This window comes from Equus caballus, chromosome 6 (assembly GCF_041296265.1).
Source record: "Equus caballus isolate H_3958 breed thoroughbred chromosome 6, TB-T2T, whole genome shotgun sequence".
Classification (NCBI taxonomy): Eukaryota; Metazoa; Chordata; class Mammalia; order Perissodactyla; family Equidae; genus Equus; species Equus caballus.
Genome location: NC_091689.1, coordinates 21,448,407 through 21,469,550, shown reverse-complemented (window position 1 = coordinate 21,469,550; position 21,144 = coordinate 21,448,407). Strand labels below are relative to the sequence as shown.

Sequence of the window (21,144 nt, the reverse complement as noted above, 5' to 3'; positions counted from 1 at the left end):
GGAAAGAGAAAGCAATGCACTAGATGTTTCTGCAGTCACATTAGGACGCTGAAGTGAGCACTATTGTCTTCAGTTTTTAGTTTTTCTAATGCTTATCTGTTTTATCTAGGAAGGGAGCTAAAAGGGGAGTAAACCAAGTACATAGAAACAGAAGGAAAATAAAACTATAATCCCTTTGATTTCTTGCAGTAAGCTCAGAACTCAGGGCTTGAATCTCCTACAAGACAGAAAATCAGAAGCATGTTGTGTCTGAAATGGTTGCGGGGGAAGAAGGAACCAATGTTGATTGAATATTCCCCTGTAGCAGGCTAAGTTACTGGGTCACAGATATCAGCAAGCTAAAGAATGTTGACCACTGGGTCCAAACCAGATGACATGGTGGATTTTAAAATGAGGGCATAGTTGAAACACTGGAAGTTACAGTTCTGATGTCTGGATCTCTACGGAAAAGGGAAGCATCGAGTCATGTTTAAATCCAGGGGCCTCCCACTAGCATGAAGAGGAGCAATATTTGATTTAAAAAAGTAAAGTGAAATTGAAAAACCCGCATAGTGAGTGGTAGTTCTGAGGTTTTCAAATTACACACATTTAAACTTCTGGTGCTTATGAAAATATCTTTCACTGGAGTTTCTTCTCTATTTATGCTCCCAAGTCTGACCTGGGAGAGTGGGGCGGGTTGTAAGGCAAAGTACTTCCTTTCCAAAACATTCTTAGCGAAGGATGAAAGGAACAAGGCAGAGCCCACTATGCCGAAGTTGAGTGAGGCAGGGTGAATGAATAAGGACCCCAAGATTTGGGGTGAGCTGAAGAGAGGCCACCACGGTCTGAGTGGGCAGAAGACCTTCTTGAGGGATACAACAAAGGTTAATTCCAAATCTGGGTGGGGCTGGCGCCTCCCAGGGTAACGGCAGCAGCCCACCCCATGCCATGGCCAGTGGGCAGGTGACTTTGGCTTAGAGATTCTGTGAAGCACTTTGATATTTATAATCCTATTTAACCCTAAGAGAAACCCTATCACATAGGAGTTGTTATCCCCAATTTGCAGGTGAGGAAAGTGAGTATCAAAACAATCGTGTAACATGCCCACCCAAGTAAAGAGGAAAGAGTGGGACTTGGTCTCAGGTCTTGGTTGTGACAAAGCCTGTACATCGATCAGAAGGTGGGGCAAGAGAAATTAGATTATGGAGAGGCCACGAACCCCTCCTTTCCCTAACCTGAGAAGTGTGTGCGTGCGTGTTTTGAGAGGAGAATTAGGAATTGTATTCTAGACAGGTAGACATTGTAAGTTGGAGGCATCCAGTAATACCCACTGCTGTGGTCTGAATCTTCGTGCCTCACCCCTCCCATTTACATGTTGAAATCCTAACCCACAAGATGGTATAAGGGAGTGGAGCCTTTGGGGGGTGATTAGGTCACAAGGGTGGAGCCCTCATGATGGAACTGCTGCCCTTGTAGAAGAGACCCCAGAGAGCTCCCTCTCTCCTTCCTCAAGGTGAGGACGCAGCGAGAAGGCGCCAGCTATGAACCAGGATGAGGGCTCTCACCAGAACCTGGCCACGCCAGCACCCTGACCTTGGACTTCCAGCCTCTGGAACTGTGAGCAGCACATCTCTCTTGTTTATAAGCCACCTAGTCTGCTGTGTTTTGTTATAGCAGCTGGAACTGGTAAGACAACCTCGGATGCTGGCTGCTCTGTGGGCTTCATCAGTGTTTAGAAGGTGTTAGATGAGGCCACCTGGGGTGAGGAGATTTTGGGAGGGTGGAGGGAAGGAGAAGTCTGAAGACAGAGCTCTGGGCATAGGAAGATTTAAAGGTAGGGGGGAAAATGATGGTGTCATAGAAGCTGGAAAGAGAAAGTAGAGGAAGAAAATGGCATCAGAGCTGCCGTGAGGTCAGGACGTCATCCAGCAAAAGGAAGCCTTCTCCTTTTGCCACAACAAGTGCTGGGGTGGAGTTAATCGACATGGTTCTGAAGTTGGGTGGTGAGGGGGCTTCAGAGGGGTCTGCTGTGAGGACCTACAGAGGAAGAGGAGGGCGGAGGGGGAAAGGGGGCCGACAGCAGAGTGGAGGTCAGGGGCCAGGGCCGAGCTCAGCTTTGATGGAGCTCCTGGGAAAGTTTGGCCTTAGTTTACTCAGCGGTACAATGGGGATGTTCCAGAGAAGGCAAGGATGCTGACAAAATACCAGACCCTGGCAAAATCCCATTCTTTCCAGGACCCCAGCCTCTGCCTCAGGGGACAGGGGCTGCCAACTCTTCTGCCTGTAAGATGCCAGTTCTCCCTCTTTCTTTCAACAGGTACAATATTTCTCTTTGGGGACAGAGGAAAGGAAAACTTTCTGTATTTTGATGTGATGCCTCTTTATCCTTTTGAAATACCAGACTTCTTGCTGTTTTTGCTTTTAGCCAAAACAGCGTGTAAGTCCCGAAATGTTACAGGACACTGATTTTCCCAGAGAAGAATTTGAGATGGATAATACGGTTCTTCCATCCAGACTAATCTTTGATGCTTTTTCACCTGGGTCCATATTTATTTACATTCATATTTTCTCCTCTGCTCCCCCCAGGCGCATTTCTTTTGGACTTTTGTTTTTAGAATAGGTGCCCCAGAGTGTCAATGTCATAGCAACGTATTATTGTTCACGAACACTCCCCCAGCCAAAAAATGTTCAGTCTTTCAATTGAATATTTTTGCTGAAACAGGGCCTTTGAAAAATAACGTGCTATGTGCAAAAAGATACTCATCTGTATTCGTATTTGTCTGAAAATTTCAAAGCAAACTAAACGTGCAGTTAAGAAAATTATAGCTCCCCATCAGCAGAATATTACACAGCCATTGCAAGACAATGTGGTGGGAAATGCTCACGACAGGGGAAGTGGTCAGAATACCAGAGGGTACAAGGTCTGCCGTCAAGTATGGAACGTTCTGCACTGTTCACGTTCAACAGGACAGCCGTTTATGGAACATGCACCACGTGCCAGGCACAGTGCGAGGTGGTTCCCTGTGCCTTTCTCATTAATGCTCATGGCAGACATGAACTTGCCATCATGATGTCTTAGATGGAGGTTCTAGAGCCGAAGGTCAGTGTTGGACGTGGTGGAAGGGAATCATGTGTCTGGCAGAGATTTGGGTTACAGGACACTAAGACCTGTTCCGACTTGAGATTCCGTGACCCACCCATGACTCTTATGCATGAATCCCATTGGTCCCCTCCCATGTGCCAGATTCCCACCACCTCTTCCTGGACCCTCTTTGCTCTTGTCACAGCCCTGATGGCAAAACAGCTCTCAGCCCAGTGTAACCATAGGGTGTATCTGGAGTGTTGGCCAAAGTTCATGGACCAAGACTTTCCTTCTTTTTAAATTATATTTTACAATTTAAACAGGCAATACATAAACAATGTACACAATTCAGAAGATAGGAAATGGGTAGAGTCAATGTGAGCTCCCCTTCCGCTGGCCCCCGTCCCCCTCATCCCGGGTCCCCTTCTTCAGTGGCAATCACTGTAACCTGTGTCTTGTATCACCTTCTAGAGACAGTTCAGACATATAACATGCATCCTAAGCATGAACGTCTTTCCCCATCATCCTTTGGACACCCTTGACTGTGCACACTTTTCAGACGCCTTTCCCTACTTGAATATTTAATGCCGCATCTTAGAGCTCACTCCACGTCAGGGTTTATCTATCTGTGGTCTTCTTTTTTAAAGGCTGCATAGATTCCATTTTATGTGCCCTAATTTATTTGAATATCACTTATTTAAGGATATTTAGGCTGTTTCCAATTTTTGTAATACAAACAATGCTACAACGAATGAGCATGGACACATTTCATTTCAACACATGAGTATATTTGTACCATAAGTTCCTGGAAGTGAAATTGGCAAAGAACATGAGAATTTTAAATTTTGGCAGATCTCTCCAAATTGCTTCCCATAGAGGTTGACATAGTTTAACCCCCTCAGTGGTATTTGAATTAGGCTCCAGAATGTTCACATTCTAGTTCAAGTATGTGGTCGTGGACTGGAAAGAACACGGGTTAGTCCCAGTGGTATGTACCTGGGCAGCCCACTTCCCTTCCGTGTGCCTCAGTTGCCATTACCGCCTGTCCAAGCAGTGCCACAGCCTCTGCAAAGACAAAGAAAGCATTCAGCGCCATGCCTCATCCGTTCCAGAATGTTCAGCACTGTGTTTCATCAACTGTAAAGCTTTGTGACTGTGCCTGAACGTGGGCTACAGGAGGTTTCGTCTCTCTTTCCTACGCTAGGCTCTGCTCTGGGGGGTTACAAAGTCCTTGAGCATCCTCGGAAGCAGATGAGGAGGACGAGTAAGCGGCTCCATCTCTGAAAGGATTTGCAGCATCATAGGTTGGTCTGTACCCTCCTTAGTTACACAGGCTGGAAAAGGGCCAGGAACGTGCACAGCTGACCGGCGTGTCATCCCTGAAACCCGGCCGTGCACGGGGAGTCACGTGTCTACCTCATCTTTGGAAAACTGCCTTGCTGCCTGAAGCCCACAGCAGGAGCCTGGACCCATAAATTTCAAATTTTCCTATTAGCCTTTAGGGGAGAAGGGTGAGTTAAATTCTGATTAAATCTTTATATTCAGAATGAAATGATTAGATGGATGAGTTTCTGCCTGGCTTCTTGCAGAGTCCCTCGAAGTATTCTAAAAGATAGCTTCTAAACAGATTTTTTTTTTTTTAAAAGAGTCATTGACTAACTTTTAGAAGTCAATTATTATTTTTTAAATAATAAAATAATACATTATGACTGTCCTTCTTGGGTCAAAAAAATAAAATAATACATAATTGTTATAAAAACTTCAGTCAATATCAAAGTGTGTGAAGTGTGAAATTTCCCAATTCCTTGTCCCCGTCCCCAACCTCACCACCTACATTTAATAGCAGGGCTTCATTTGATATTTATCCTTTGGGAGGGTTCTTTCTGTGCATAATAAAAACTATGTGTGGGGGCTGGCCCGGTGGAGTGTGGTTAAGAGCTCACATTCCGCCTCGGTGGCCTGTGGTTTGCTGGTTTGGATCCTGGGTGCGGACATGGCACCACTGCTTGGCAGGCCATGCTGTGGCAGGCGTCCCACATATAAAGTAGAGGAAGATGGACACGGATGTTAGCTCAGGACCAGTCTTCCTCAGCAAAAAGAGGAGGATTGACAGCAGTTAGCTCAGGGCTAATCTTCCTAAAAAAACAAAAAAAACCTATGTGTGTACACATGTATGTTACTCTGCTTAAATAACTATTTTACAAAAATGGAACCCTACTAACACTCTGTTCTGTGGCTTGTTTTTTCACTAGCTGGAGTCTTAATAGACATCGATACTTCTAGAGCAAAGGGCACGGTGTTTGCACTCTACTTTGTACGGATCCTGCACATACAGCATGTGGGGCTGAGCTCTCCATGGCCCATTCACCACGGTGCGGGAGGCCCAGCCACATCCCAGGAGAAGCGACTGAGTGAGCAGAGGCTGTTTATCCTGGAGAACAGAGGAGAACCCAAGGGAGCTGATAGTAGTCTTCCAATATCTGAAGGATTGTCAGAGGGAAGAACTACTGTCCCACTTTGGTGGCCTCTAGAGGGTTGTGACAATGACCGGTTGATGGAAGCTTCAGGGAAGCAGAGATCAGCGAATCTGAAGTGGCATCCTAACAGTGCTAGCTTTGAGTCAAACCACCTGAGTTCCCATCTTGACTCTTCTACCTGGTAGCTGAATAAAGTCTCTGTGCCTCAGTTTCCTCATCTGTAAAATGGGATAAGCCAGTCTTCGTCTGTGATGTTTCTGTGAAGATTAAATGAGATATTCTCCGTAAAGCTCTCAAAATAGTGCCTGGAGCAGAATGAGCCCTCTGTAAACATAGTTAACATGCCAAGACTTTGGGTTAGTCAGCTGTGTCTCGGTGAGCTCTCTGGTCTCCCGTGGCCATGTTACCTTTCCGTGCTCGAGTGAGCCACTGTCTAGGTACCTATCCAGTAAGGCTTTAGTAAATCCTGTCTTCTACCAGGTTTCCCTCTTCATACATGGAAGATCTTGACTCCAGAGGTACCTGATTCTCAAATGGGCCTTTCTTCTTTCTCATCATCTCCACTGGTCGTCTGGCTCCCCATCACTGCTCTCTTAGGCAGGTTGCCATTTGCTGACCAAAGTCGGCTTTCTCCAGGCTGGGTGGGTCTCCTCTGCTTGATCCACCCAAGCCTGATCCCAGGCTCCTCTTAATTTCCCACAGCACTGAGAGGATGGCACGATATCGGTTTGTCATGCTTACTTGATGTAGGGGAAGACCTTTTGTTCCTGGGCCCACACCTGAGGCTTGCTGGCTGCCTGTACAATGGTCCTTGTTGCAGTCCACCCATGGGACCACATCGCCAAGCATGGCGACCCCATCAAATCAAGTCTGGGTTGCTCACACCCCTTAAATTGTGGTGACTTGCCTTAAATGTCTGCCCTTTGGCCAGACCTATTTCCTTATTCTTCCTTCTGCCCCAGCTCAGGCAGTGGTGTGCTGGTAAATCATCTCTCAGAAAAAAGACCCCCGTGATTTGTAGCATTTGCCAATTTCTGTGGTGTAAATACTCCCCCACCATGGTCTATTTCAAGCTGCCAAGAGTTTAACAACTGGCTTACAAAACTCTTGCATATGGGAGCATCAGCTCTTGTAGATACACCACCTGGCACAGGCCTGTGCAGCACACCTCAAGGCTAAGTGGGTTCTGGGCATGATATGGGGTATAGCTATATACAAGAAAATAGCTAGCAATGAGCTCACTTAACACTGCACAGAGTTCCCTCAGCAACTGCGCCCGGCTTGGGTTCCAGAACGAGATTTTCGGCTTGCATGAGGATTTCTTTAATCTGCGTCACTGCCAAAATGCACCCTGAACTCTCCCTTGAATGGACCTGAAAGCTCTGATTTGGGGGTGAGTGATAGGACCCCAGAGCCAGCTTTCTGGAACTATCTATGCTATTTTTATCTCCCGAGTATTAAAGAGAGAATCACATCCCTTGACGTTCATAGATATGCGACCATCACAAATGCTTCCTTCAGAAAGTCCTGTCCATGTCTTGTGATCAACCAACTGAAATTTTATTTAAAAAGTAAACACAGAATACAAATCTTGGGGAGTGAATGCTGAGGCCCATTTCTCGTTCACATGACCTTCCTTCCAAGAATCCAAACGAGCCGTATCCCTGGGTTAAATGGAACTGTATTCTCACCCAGTTTTTCAGCCTCCAGAAGAATAAACGGCACCCTCAGGAAACAGATACGCTGCAGCTTTGTGAAAGAATCACATTCCTGCCCCTCCCCGTCTGGGAGAGAGCGCCGCCCTCCCCCATGGCCCCAGAAGGATGCCAGATGCAAGGGAGTTGCCTTTCCTTGCCTGGTCTTCCAAGTAGAATGGAGAATTCGTGGAGTGTGATGCATCAGTTCTGACTCCAGGCAGCACTGCATGGCCAGGATCTCGGGAGAAGAGGAAAAGTAAGAAAGAGGACCAATCCACGGTTCTGGGGCTCTGAGAAGGGCTCCCAGGCCCTGCCCGTCTTCTCCAGACCTCTGCCCACTGTAGTTTTCAAGTGGATTTAAGGACATGGGGCCACATGTAGAAACAGCAGTGCAGAACCTGGGGCTGGCAGGAAACCCAGGAGAAGAGGAGAGCAATCTCTTCCTCGTCCTTCTTCCCACGGCCCAGGGGGAGGGCCATGTCTGATAACAGGACACGGGCCTCAGGGACACAGCTTGAGCTGTGGTGAAGAGCCTGCCCTTCTCTCCTCTGCAGAACCCGGGACAATGCAGCGGCTCCAGAAAAACACAGCTTCCAAAGGAGAATGAAGAAATTCTGGCCCCTGTTCCCTGAATGCAAATAATCCGTGTTGGTAAAGAGAGCCCATTTCAAGGACGAAGCTCCATCATTCCGAGTCGTAAGCCAATGACGACTCTCTGTGGTCCCCAGACAGGCGTGCTGCCAGTTCGTTTAATAGCAAATATGTAATTTAAGAGATGAAAATGGACAGTAGCAAAGGATTCTTCGCTTTGCCAAGGGATTCTCTGCAGAGAATTGTGCAGGGTTTTTAAGTGTTTGCTTCAGGTTCGTTAACCTTTTTTGGCTTGAATGACCAGAAAAGCCTGCAATGTCAAGGTTGCTGTCAACTGAGGTCAATCGGGAACAAAGGAAAAGGCCCCCTGGACCCGCCACCCAAGTCTCCCATCTTGGGTGGCCTTGCCAAGCTGGGTTTGCAGAACCTGAAGCCTTAAGATGTCCAAGCAGGCTTCTTTGTTACTAAAGTTTGGAAATGCTTAAATGGCTTTCTTTACTGCAAATCTTCTCAGGCCGTTGCATATGAAAATTTGCTTTGTGAGTGGCTTGCCATCATGTTACAGTTTCCAAGATCTTATTTGACTGCACAGCCCTGTGGGTTTGCATCTATTGCTGCCGACCCTGTTTTGAGGAATAGAGAATTAGGGAAAAGCTCATCTACCAAATAGCCTCTACCAACAACAGCTAGTGGTTCATGCAGGAAATGTTTTTCTGCAAAGTATGCTTGTTTATTTTATGGTTATTTTTATTTAGATATAATGGGTATAGAATATTACATTAGTTTCAGGTGTACAATGTAATAATTTGATATTTGTGTATATTGTGAAATGATCACCACCAGGAGTCTAGTTAACATCCATCCATCTATGCTTGTTTGTTTTTATATGCATTATGGAAATGTTGAATAACTCTCACATACCAGCTCAAGGCTTCTAAAGTTTCCGCTGGTGGAGGCTGATAACCCCAGAGAGGGAGTCATTTACTCTGCGGTCCCATTTCTCACCTGGGATCCTGCTAGTCAGGACTTAGAGGGGATCTGGTATCTGTCCAGGCACACACAGTGCCACATTCACCACCACATTACCCACCACGATGACCCCTTCCTGAAGAAGACACTGCTTTACCTTTCTCAAAAGCCTGATGCTGTGTTAGCCAGGATTCTGACAAAGACCATAGCAGAATTTTGGCTTTGCTATAAAAATAAACACATGAGCAGTTCCGGTGTGAATGTGCGGTGTGGACTTCGGGGAAATGTTTAGCCGATGATCAGAGATCAGGTGTCTTGACCTCATCAGCTTCTGAGAAACAGGCTCTGGTGTCCTTTCCCACAATTATCCACCCCATTACCTGCGGTCCTGCTCCATCCTGGTTCTAACGCTCTCGTGGGCTTTTCTTACTGGAGGCTGCTGAGCAGGACGAGAAATTTGATGGTCAGCCATGCTGTGTTTGTTTTGAAACAAACATCCAGGTTGGGATTGTCGGACGTAAAATGTGCTGCGGAAGGTTTGTGCAATTTACAGAGCACTGTCACTCAGAGACGCTGTGATCAAGAGCTGGTAAACAGAGGGGCCCAGAGTCAATTCCAGGACCTAATGCCTAAGTATCCCCCTGTCCTGCCATGATTCACATACTCCCTAGCATCAGCAGGTGGGGTCCTGCACACCCAATATTGTGGCAGTCAGGCTGATTTTTAAGCAAATCTTTATAAAAACAGGTTTATCCTTCAATTGCAACGTAAAATCAAGAATGCGTAGTGTATAATTTCCCAGCAAAGGAACTTACATTTAATTCATTTCCAAACCAAATAATTAAATGTAAACCCCTAAGATATATCCCCAAAGATGCTATCCTTTGTGCTGTTCTTCGACTAACACACTCACAGAGACACGCACGATCACTCTGAATATGGATAGTAGAAAGGAAAAATTGAGAATTTTGCCAATAAACAACATGCTTCCTGAGTCTGACACCAGGAGAGCTTAAAAAAATCATTTAAACAAGGTTTTCTAGAATTTGACTTCCTGCTCGTTTCGGAGAATCCATCAGGATTCCAAATGTAAGTGGATGCCGACTCCAGAGGCTACTTGGTGAACTGTGTTTAAATTCATTTTGGAATTATTTTCATCAAAATGACCTTCAGAGGATGACCTTCCAGAGACTGCCAAAGGAAAGATCAACAGCATCTGCCCTGGGTTTTTCTGAAGTTCCTATGACTTCTGCTATGAAGAATTTCCAACCCAAGGAGGAGAAAGGCACAGAGGCTCTCCAGTGAATTATCACCTTGACAAAGTGCTTGCAAATACCATCCTGTAAGAGCGCCGTGTGAGGAACGGTTATGAGCGTCTACTGCAAGGATTTATGTCTCACGGCTCGCCTGCTGAGCATTGAGCTCGCCCGGTCCTCTCTGAGGCCACACACTTACACCAGTCCCCCAGCACCACGCTTCACGTGGCTGCCCTGCCTTCCCAGGACTCGCTGTGTGGCCTGAGCTCTACAATAAACTTGCACACCAAATAGAGATGCAAGCTCCGGATTCCTACTGGTCAGGAGAGGCAAGAGCATCCCCCCACATTTGCTCACAATAAAGAAAACCCTGATTTCAAAGCGAACTGATGCTATGACTCCTTGATGGTCCCCAACACCTTAATGAGTTTGCGGCACTGCAAAGGTGGGCGTGGAGAGCAGTCTGAGTTGTGTGTGTGTGAGTGAATTGTGCTAACAGGAATATAGGAGGTGTGAGGCTGCCGGGGAGGGTGGGGGGCAAGGGAGCACCAGGGGGAGGTGAGAGGAGCCCAGGACCTAACAGGAGCTAACAGCCATAAGCAACGCCCTACCTAAAGGCCTGGGGAGAACATTTCCAGGCCAGGGAGGCCAAGCACTGACTGTGAAGTTGTTTGCTGCCTTGTGGCGGGCCACGAATGACCTTGCATTGCGGTGCTTTGGGGGACAAAGGGGAGGTGTGTAAAGCAGACCAAGCAGACCGGGCAGGAAGGCCGGCAGGTCCTTCCACCTTGTCTAGGTGTAGCAGAGGGGCAGGTGGGGGTGTGGACTGGCTCAGCAGAGACACCTCCTCCCCCACTGTGTATCAGAGCACCGCAGCCCGGGAGAGGCCATGTCACTTGGTCAAAGAGAAAATGCCCTCACTTCGGTTGCTTTCCTTGTCTCCGTGCTCCCAGGTAATTTGGAATTTGATTGCCGCAGGAAAAACTGTCTACATGGAAATGCTCTTCACATGATCATTTATAATGGCAAAAAATTAGGAGCTCTGGATGTCTAACAATATTGGAGTGTTAATTAAACGTCTGGTTTAATAGTCATAGTCTATTGCATAGTCGTTAAAACCGATAGTTATGAAGACTATGGAGCAACCTGGGAAATGCTCATGGTATAATATTTAGGAAAAGCAGCACATAAAATCTTACAGGCAGTGTGATGACAAAGAACAACATTCGGCAATGTTTTATTGGACATCTACCACGTGCCCAGGAGGGATGGGCCCTGGATCCTAACAGAGACGCGCTTGTTCTCTTTGAGAAAGGGGTCCACTGGGGCCGATGGAGCAAATGAATGCACAATGAGAATGATGGAAAATTCTAAATAAGTGGCCCAAAAGATAAATATGTAATGCTGACTCATGAAAGTTCTATGGAATATAAAAGTAGGGCGTGATGGATAGAGAATAACAGAGAATAGCAGGCTGAGAACCAAGCATGCGGAGCGCCAAAAGGCTGGAGGGAAAACACACGAGCCAGAGTGCGGAGGCAGGGTCCTGTATGGAGGCCAGTGTGTGCCTCCTTGGGGCCAAGTCCTGACTGCTCCACTTACCTGCTGTGGGACTCTGAGAAAATCTCTTAACCTCTCTCTCCCTCAATTTCCTCATTTGTAAAATGGACAGTAGCACCTACCTCTTCAGCATATTGTGAGTCTGAATGCATTAATGTAAGAAATCACTTAGACAGAACTGGTACTGGGTACGTGCTCAATAATTATTAGCTGTTATTATTACTGTGTTGTTATTTTTCCTAGTCTTGAAATTTTTGTTAATGTATTAATATTGCATGGATAATTATAATGTATACATAGGAATAAAATAATTTTAATGTGTTATTTTGGGTCCCCCAAGAAGCAGATGCCAAGATCAGATGAAATGTGCAAGAATTATATGAGGGGCACCCCTGTGAGAGACGGTGGGGAGGGAGCTGGAGAAGGTGGGAGAGCCGTTAGACTGCAATGCAAGTCTGACCCCCAAACGAAGGAGAGAAAATCACAGTCAACCTGATCATGAAGGATTTGAGTTGGAACCATCATTGTCATAAAGAAATGTAAGAAAGGAATGGATTCAAGAAAGCGCCAACGAGAACATTGACCCGACCTTGTGACTGGATGGAGAGCCAGAGAGAGGGGTGTTCACTCTGAGAACTCGGACAGGATGATGGGCAAAAGGGTCCTAGGCTGCTGTGCCACCTAAGGAAAGTTGGGCAAGGTCCTTGGGTGTCCTCAAGCCAAAGTCGGCTGTGGGAGGGATCCTGCATCCCCCAGTAACGGGCCTGCCTCCGTCGTCCCCCTGCTGCGTCCAGTCGTTGGTGAGGAGCAGCCCAAAGGGTGGCCTTCCCCAAACCCAGTGATGGATTTCAGAGTGCAGCCGCTGGGGCGCCCTGTTCTTGGAGATGTACGAGGCACATCCTCGTGGCCACCATACTCAGGTGATGCTAAAACACTCCTCATGTCGCACAGGGAGAGACAGGGAGCAATCTGGAGCCAGACCAACTGAGTTCTTGGCTCCTTCGCTTGCTACTTCTGGGACCTTGGGAAAATTAACGTCTCTGAACCTCAGTTTTCTCAGCTGTAAAATGGGGATAATAAGAGTGTCAGTCTCCAAGGCCGTTGTGAGGACTAAGTGAGGTCACAAACACGGAGTCGTTCAGCAAAGGAGACAGAGCTCTCTTGTAACCCTTGCTCTTGTTATCCACATGAGTAACATCTTTCAGATTTCTTGCATGCCAGGCAGTGTTCTAGGCAGGACAGGTCAGGGGGGCTCAATCAGGGCAGAGCTCAGGCGTCTGCTGGGTGGTTGTGTGTGTGTGTGTGCGTGCGTGTGTGTATGTGTGTGTGCACGTGTGTGTGTGTTGGGGGCAGGTCTCTTTCTCTACCTTTGGATGTGAATGTAGTCTTGGTTGTCACACACAACCATCTTATATCATCAGGGCGGCCATCTCATATCATGAGAGCATCTATTTCACATCCTGGGGACAGCCCTCTCACATCTTGTGGGTAGCCATCGCATATCCTGAGGGCAGCTGGCCTGAGGATGAAGCCAGCAAACGGAGAGGAGTGGAGAGGGATGGCTGAGAAGCAGAACAGGAGCCTACATCGCATTCTTCCTAATGCCAGTCATTAAATTACACCAATTCTTCAAGCCAAGTTGAGTGGGGGCTTCTGTTACTCGGATCTTAACAAAACCTCACAGATACAGCACAAGGAAAGGTACCTGGAGAGACCCCCATTCTACCTGAGGTCTTAGGGGGTGCCTTGTGGTCACGTTCCTTGCTGTCCAGCACCAGCCCTGGTTTCCTGGTGAGCTCTCTGCAGCATCTGCCCAGAGCCTTCCTGCCTGCATCTCTGAGGTGGCTACCTCCACTGCTGCCATCCACACAGAGGTTTTCTTCTGAGTTTTCTCGTTGTTTCCAGCACTGCCGGCTTCATGGGCTTTGGGAAGAAGTAACCCCACTCCCTACTTCCCTCCCAACAAACTGGCCCTGGTGCTATTTGGCGTGAAGGGAACATCCTGAGGTGCGAAGGCCGGGAGCCTTGACCTGTTGACAAGAGAAACCTCCCCCTCCCCAAAGTCCCTGGCTGAATGGCCTGCCCCTCTCTCTTTCTCTCCAGTCACGAGGACTTGTCCATGTTTGTGTTGGACGTCTTTGAATCCATCCCTTTCTCACTTTTCTTTGTGATAACGTTGGTTCAAGCTCTCACATCGCTGGGATTATCATGATTGTATCTGGAATTTCTGCAAGTTTCATATCCATGGTGATAACTTACATGCCACTCTCTTGTTGCCTCCATCTGCATAACCCAGACCTGCAGCCCACCCACAGGTCCCTCCTGGGATTTCAGGTGGTTTCCATGAGTGAGTTATGTGTTCTGCATGGATCTGTTCTGGAAGTTTCCACTGTTCCTCTGTCTCATGGCTCTCATCTGATGCTTATCCTTCACCCATGGCAGGTAAAGCAGTGTGACTGAAGGTAGCTTCACTGTGAGGCTAATGAAACGGCTTCATTTGCATGGAGCTCCTTCTATGGTCCTGGAGGGGGCCCTAGGTTTACATTCACATGGTCATATGTATTAAAACAATTTGCTAAACTAGATATTTTAATGGTAATTAATGAAGACAGTTGTCTCTCCCGGTCTCTCTACTTTGACTTTCCCTGTGTCACACTCATGTGGTATTGGAGTCTTTGGGTACTTTAGGAATCCTCTAAGGACAAGTTGGGGACGTATTTAGTTTGTGTTTAGTGCTATACTCACACAAACAGACACACTCACACACACTTTGCAGTCACTTCCATGTAGAGTCAGATTATTAGCAAGGTTCACAAGCTTGTTAACAGCAGAGTTAGTACTCAAATCCCAGTTAGTTTGATTGTAATGATAATGACTTTAGCATTGGCTTTCATGTGCTTGGGCCCAAAAACAGGCCTTTGATTTCTTTTTTTTTAGAGGTTTTATTTTTCCTTTTTCTCCCAAGGCCCTCCAGTACATAGTTGTGTATGTTTAGTTGTGGGTCCTTCTAGTTGTGGTATGTGGGATGCCGTCTTAGCGTGGCTTGATGAGCGGTGCCATGTCCTCGCCCAGGATTCGAACTGGCGAAACACTGGGCTGCCACAGTGGAGCACGCGAACTTAACCACTCGGCCACGGGAACAGCCCCATGGCCTTTGATTTCTTAACCTAAAGGAGAATGAGTCTCAGCACACGTGCCAGCCTTTAGCACCACTTCCTACCTCCTTACATGATCCCAACAGTTTCTTGGTCCATCTTCCACTGTTGCCTACTTTATGTTCTATCAAACTGGACTCCTTGCTTCTGCCAGACCTTGTCTTTGCTTGTGCTCTTCTCTTGGCCTGAAGTGGCCCTGCCCAGTCACACCTTTATGCGATCTTGTTAGTTTTTTCCTGATTTGACACAAAATACCAACAACGATGAAGATAACATAAACTCATAATGCATCCTACAGTGAGGACATTGGTGACAAGTTGGTTAATGAGAGTCATCAATTCAAAAAGTATTTAGCATAGGTTTATAGACTAGATACTCTGAAATGCCCCCAAAATATTTCTTGCAACTCCCATTTGATATAAATTTTATAGCAACGTCCCCCAATTTGATAACATTTCTGAAAACTTACATGACTTTACCACTAAAGATTTGTGAAGCTGAAAGAAACTTTCCTAAACTATCAGTATTAAAAATCAAATTTTGCTTTTTTACTACAACAAAGGCCAATTTATCTTGCTTTCTTTCTACAGAAAATGATAGTATAAAGTTGTTGACAGATTTAAAAGGCAATGAGAGTGTACAGCTGGGAAAAGAAAATCATTATACAAGCATATCAGGTCCTTAATTAAAAAATATTGTTATTCTAGATTGTGTGATGTTTGTTGGTTATTTAACAACTGTAATTTATTGTCATTTCTCTTTTTATTCAAAATAAGTACTGTCATGCATCGGTTAATGACTGGGGATGCGTTCTGAGAAATGCATTGTTAGGCGATTTCATCCTTGTATGAACATCATAAAGGGTGCTTACACACACCTAGAGGGTGTAGCTACTACACACCTAGGCTATGGGTACGAATCTTATGGGACCACCGTTGTGTATGCAGTCCACTGTTGACTGAAACATCATTGTGCAGTGTGCAACTGTATTCACTTTCACATCCAATTACACTATAATTTCGTATTCTTTGTGAGAAGGAGGGCCCCTAAATGTATAAACATCAGCCCCCACAAAGCGTGGAATCTCCCCCGCACGTGGCCCGGGGCAAGGTGCAGGAGGAAAGTGGGCATTGCTTCCTAACCAGATTTCTCCTGGCTCTCAGTTATTCAGCCGACAGTCGGGGCCAGCCCGGATCCTTGCAAAGGCCCTCACAGAAGCAGCTCTTCTGTGCTCTGCCTGCAGCCCCTCTTCCTGGTTTTGGGTGTTAGGCTGGAGAACAGAGAGCAGTGTTTGCAATGAAATGTTCCCCTTTCCATCTCCAGGGGCTCAAGCACAAAATCTCCCCCAGAAGGATTCCTGCCTCTCACACAAACCAACTCAGAGCCCAGGAGTCCTCTGCCTCACACGCCCAGCTGTAGCTGGTCCAACGGATCCTGCTGTGCCATCTAGTTCCGACAGTGCCCCATCATTTCTCGTCCATCTGTTATCTACTGCACATTGCAGCCAGATTCATCTTCCTAAAATACCACCGTTTACACATCAGATGCGGCCTCAAAGTCTCCAATAGCTTCCCATTTCCCAAAGGAATAAGTTCAGATTCCTTAGCTCGGCATGCAAGGCCAGTCTCAATCTGTCCTCTTCCCACTTTTGCCTCTGAATCTCACTTCCTTCAACTGACCCCTCCACTTACAGCATTTATAAGCCAAATGGTTAGTCATTGTCCCCTAATCAGTGTCACGAAGTCTCTGGTCTAAATTTTCACTCACAGCTGACCTCACGCTTGATGTCTTTTCCAGAATTCTGCAGTGGTGCACTTCCCACAGAACAGCACAGAATAGAATGTCCACTCCCTTCTCTTGGATATTTTTACTCTTTCATTATCCCCATGACTAATTTGATGATTATTGGATATGATTTCATTTTTATTCCAAGACTGTTTGGGCCTTAAATGTTGTTTTTAAATAACTTTGTAGTCTTTAAGAAAATCCATAATACAGCTAAAGAAGAAAGAGTTTTCATTGATCCGTGGAGATGTCCACTTCTGTCAGACACCATTAAATGAGAAGACTTACGAATCTGGCTTTTCACACGTTCCTTGCAAACATTTAGCATTTATTTCCTGTTTCTCAGTAATACATCTGTATATCTTCACATTGCACCTGTTGAGACAAGCAACTGTGTATATTAATCTACTGAAAAAATCTTGGATGGAAGATATAAAATTATAAGAGAATCTTGGGGTATATGTTTTGCTTCTGTTTGCACTTAAACTGAATTAGATAGCTCTGTACAGAATGTTTTCAGCAAATAAATAAGTCATTACCAATTAACCGAGGTGCATGTCAGATGAGGAAAGTCTGCATTCTAGCAGTTATCGCACTGTTACAACCTCAAAAGCCTTGGACGTGGACCATCATGGTTGACGTTCTTCTCTCTGACGGAGTCAGATAGTAGAGATTTTACTCATCCAGAGGAAGTAAACAGGCTAGTGTCTACATCACGATACTGTGAATTCAGATCCCCGTGTGTGAAGCCAGATGTCCTAATGATCCCTCAGGGAAAGGACCAGTAGCTCACAGATACAGTCTGCGGTGGCAAGCCTGGCCTGGGGACTTACAGGGGTGGGAAAAAAAAGAAAATGTGGATGATGGTGAGAATGCAGGAAGCAGGAAGAAAAGAAAATAAAGGAGGCAAAAAAGAGAGTAAGAAATACTGAATGAATGAGTAAGATCTTGGCCTCAATTTGCTGTATTAGCGTGAACTTTCTTTAGTTGCAACCGAAACTGACAGAAATGCAACTCAGATGACCTCAACCAAAACAAAACAAAACAAACCCCCACCCCCGACATAATTGTCTCATTAGGTAAAAGTCTAAGAGATCAGATTTCAGATACATCTGGATCCAAGTAATAAAACGTCGTCATGAAGACTCAGTCTCCACCTCTGTCCTTCGTCTCTGTTCTCCTCAGCTATGATTTTACTCTCCAGCAGAACATGGCGGCAAGGATGGCAGCTGGCGGCTGCTGACTCACAAGGTCTTTGTAGCTTGAGAACCCTACAGGAGGAGAGACCACTCGACCTCCACCATGTGCACATACTAATTTTCATGCAGGATTCTTGTTGGTTCTGCTGAGTCACATGCCCACTGGATAGAGGTGTGTAATGAATAATGATTGGCCAGGACCAGGTCACATACCAATCCTTGAAGCCAGGAATGGGTGAGATTCCAAAGGACACCAGAACCAAGTAGAATGGAATGTGATGGAGACCCTTCCTCACACAGTCCCCTCCCCACCCAGGCCAGTCTTCTGTCATTGCCACTGCACTCACGCTCGAATGCTTGGAAAGATGTGTGCGTGTGTCTGTACACGTGTGCACATGCGTGTGTCAATGAGGAAGACAGAGTTTCCTTTCAGAGTGGACACGAGGTTAGTGAGGACAGCATGTGCAGAAGCAAGAGCCCAAGGGCTGAGCTGACTATGGGAGGGTAAGCATCCTTAAAATTCACAAAGTCTTGGCAGCACTGTGGTGGAACTGAAGAGTTCCATCAACGTTAATTAGATCTCCATGAGCAGCGATGCCCTGGATCATCCATCTTTATGAATCTATCGCTTCCTTTTAAAGATGCTGTTTCCAAAGGAACTTTTCCCAGGACTGAAATTAGTGATCTAAAGTGAATTATCTTTTGTGACTCGTGAAATGTGAATGGTTTTCCCAAAGGATTGCAGCAATGTCCAGGGACACCAGCAATGAATGTGTGCACCAGTTTAAGCAGATCAACTCCAGACACTTGCCAGTTTAGTAGTTAAGAATCATCCTTTTAAAATGTAACAAATGCCTAAAGAAGAGTTATATGATTTAGAACAGTGCCTGGCACAGAGTGGGTGCTCAAGAAGTTATTAATGAATGAGTAAATGAATAAATGACGCAGGTAACCAAAAATCGAAACTCAAGTCCCTTCTCAAGTTAAGGATATACTTTAAGTAACTTTGTTATGATTTCTTTGGTTCTTAACGGATATTTCTGAGTGTACATATCGTCTCTTCCTCAATTAGAACACTGGGCCTTTTCTGCAGCCCAGTTGAGGGTCTTGCTTTAAATAATGCCAGTAACAAGCATTTTTGAGGAAGTCAATTAACGGCACAAATGCTTATATGCATGCAATGAGGTCTAATTATTAATAAAGCCTTATGCATAAATGCCAGGCAAACACATCTATTTTATTCTGTACCTGGGAGCAGATTCCATGTTATGACTCTGTCTTACAGTTACATGCTCCTGCTGTGTAGACCCCTTCTGCACAATTTCCTTGTAGGTCTCATGGATGTATTATCATTTTTATGCACAGACTAATGTCAATACTTATGTATTTAAGTCTTAATTGTTACGCTAAATCATTTCCTCCTCTTTCAGGCATATTTTTCTATCTGGATTTAATGTAAATTTGCTTTCACATAAGCATCCGTGGAATGAGTCTGGACATTGTGAAATAAAGCTGGTTAGAAGGGGAGGAAAGGAAGAATAATGGCTAATCATTAAGTTGTGGTGTGGGTGTCTGGTTGGGAAAAACCAGCTGGCTGAGAACGGGACTACCTCTAATTCACAGACCTGGGCGGTGACCCCTACCGTCTGGCCAGGAAGGAGTCACATGCCTTTGGTGACTTCTTTGTTTACTCTCAGAGTGTAACCAGGAGTTGAAATGACTTCTTTGCCAAAGTTTAGATTTAATTTAACGAGGCTAACTCTAATTTTAGAACTGAGCTTGGTCCTTTCTTCTCGTTACTGCTCCAAAGTGGTGCTCAAGGGAAAAGAAAGAGGAGTCTTCAAGATCAACTCCCTCTTATAATATTCAAGTGCAGCCAGGCATGGAGCATCTGCGCCATGTCAGAGTCGGAAGGTCCTCTGAACTGTGCAGTAGGGATCATGCAGCAAGGTAAGCTCACTTGGGCAAAGGAAAAAAGAGGAGAAGGCAAAACAATCAAAATCGCCAACATTTGAAACCAGATTTTAGTTGAAGGAATTGTTATCTAGTAGGAAATTCAGGCCCCAGAAAGCGAGTCTTGGCTTCACATTTATTTCAATGTAGTTTGGACTCTGATAATGTTACACGTCACTGAGCCTGTTGAATTTAATGTGGTGACAAAGTGTAGTGTAATAAAACGACTCCCAAGCCACTTGTTCCATCCACTGAGTCAACAAGCATTTACTGAACACCTTCCTTACCAGCAGGGCACTGGGCCCTGTCATGGCAACCTGGGAGCTTGCAGACCCACCATCCCAACACCACCATCACAAACATTACGGTCACCACCATAGCGCTTTCACCATCATAATCACCAGCACCACCATCATCATCACCATCATAATTAACATCACCACCATCCCAAACCACTACCAATTCCATCCCAACACTGTCCCTACCGCAACACCATCCCCACCCAAGCACCATCCACATCCAAAACCATCCTCATCCCAATGCCATCCCCATCTCAACATGGTCGCCATCCCAACACCATCCCCACACCACCCCCATCCTAACACCATCCCCATCCCAGCACCATCCTCATTCCAATGCCATCCCCATCCCAGCACCATCCTCATCCCAGCACCATCCTCATCCCAGCACCATCCTCATCCCAATGCCGTCCCCATACCCATACCATTCCCACCCCAGCACCATCCCCACCCCAGCATCATCTTCATTCAAGCACCATCTTCATCCATCAGCATCAACCTCTTCCCAGCACCATCCTTAAGCCAATGCCATCCCCATCCCAGCAGCATCCTCATCCCAATGCCGTCCTCATCCCAACACCATCCACATCCCAGTACCATCCTCATCCCAGCACCATCCTCATCCCAGCACCATCCTTATACCAATGCCATCCTCATCCCAGCACCATCCTCATCCTAGCACCATCCTTATACCAATGCCATCCTCATCCCAGCACCATCCTCATCCCAGCACCATCCTTATACCAATGCCATCCCCATCCCAGCACCATCCTCATCCCAATGCCATCCCCATACCCACACCATCCTCACCCCAGCACCATCCACACCCCAGCATCATCCCCACCCAAGCATCATCTTCATCCATCAGCATCATCCTCATCCCAGCACCATCCTTATACCAATGCCATCCCCATCCCAGCACCATCCTCATCCCAATGCCATCCCCATACCCACACCATCCTCACCCCAGCACCATCCACACCCCAGCACCATCCACACCCCAGCATCATCCCCACCCAAGCATCATCTTCATCCATCAGCATCATCCTCATACCAGCACCATCCTTATGCCAATGCCATCCCCATCTCAGCACCATCCTCATCCCAGCACCATCCTTATCACAGCACCATCCTCATCCCAA

At 46.2% G+C, this 21,144-nt stretch overlaps 1 long non-coding RNA gene across 1 annotated transcript; it reads left to right on the top strand.

Annotated features, from left to right (window-relative positions):
• Positions 1 to 1,398: 1,398 nt before the first annotated feature.
• Positions 1,399 to 5,751, top strand: LOC111773793 (uncharacterized). The gene is made up of 3 exons (XR_002808422.2): positions 1,399 to 1,596; positions 4,266 to 4,572; positions 5,314 to 5,751. It is a non-coding gene; the product is annotated as an uncharacterized lncRNA (long non-coding RNA).
• The last annotated feature ends 15,393 nt before the right edge of the window (positions 5,752 to 21,144 follow it).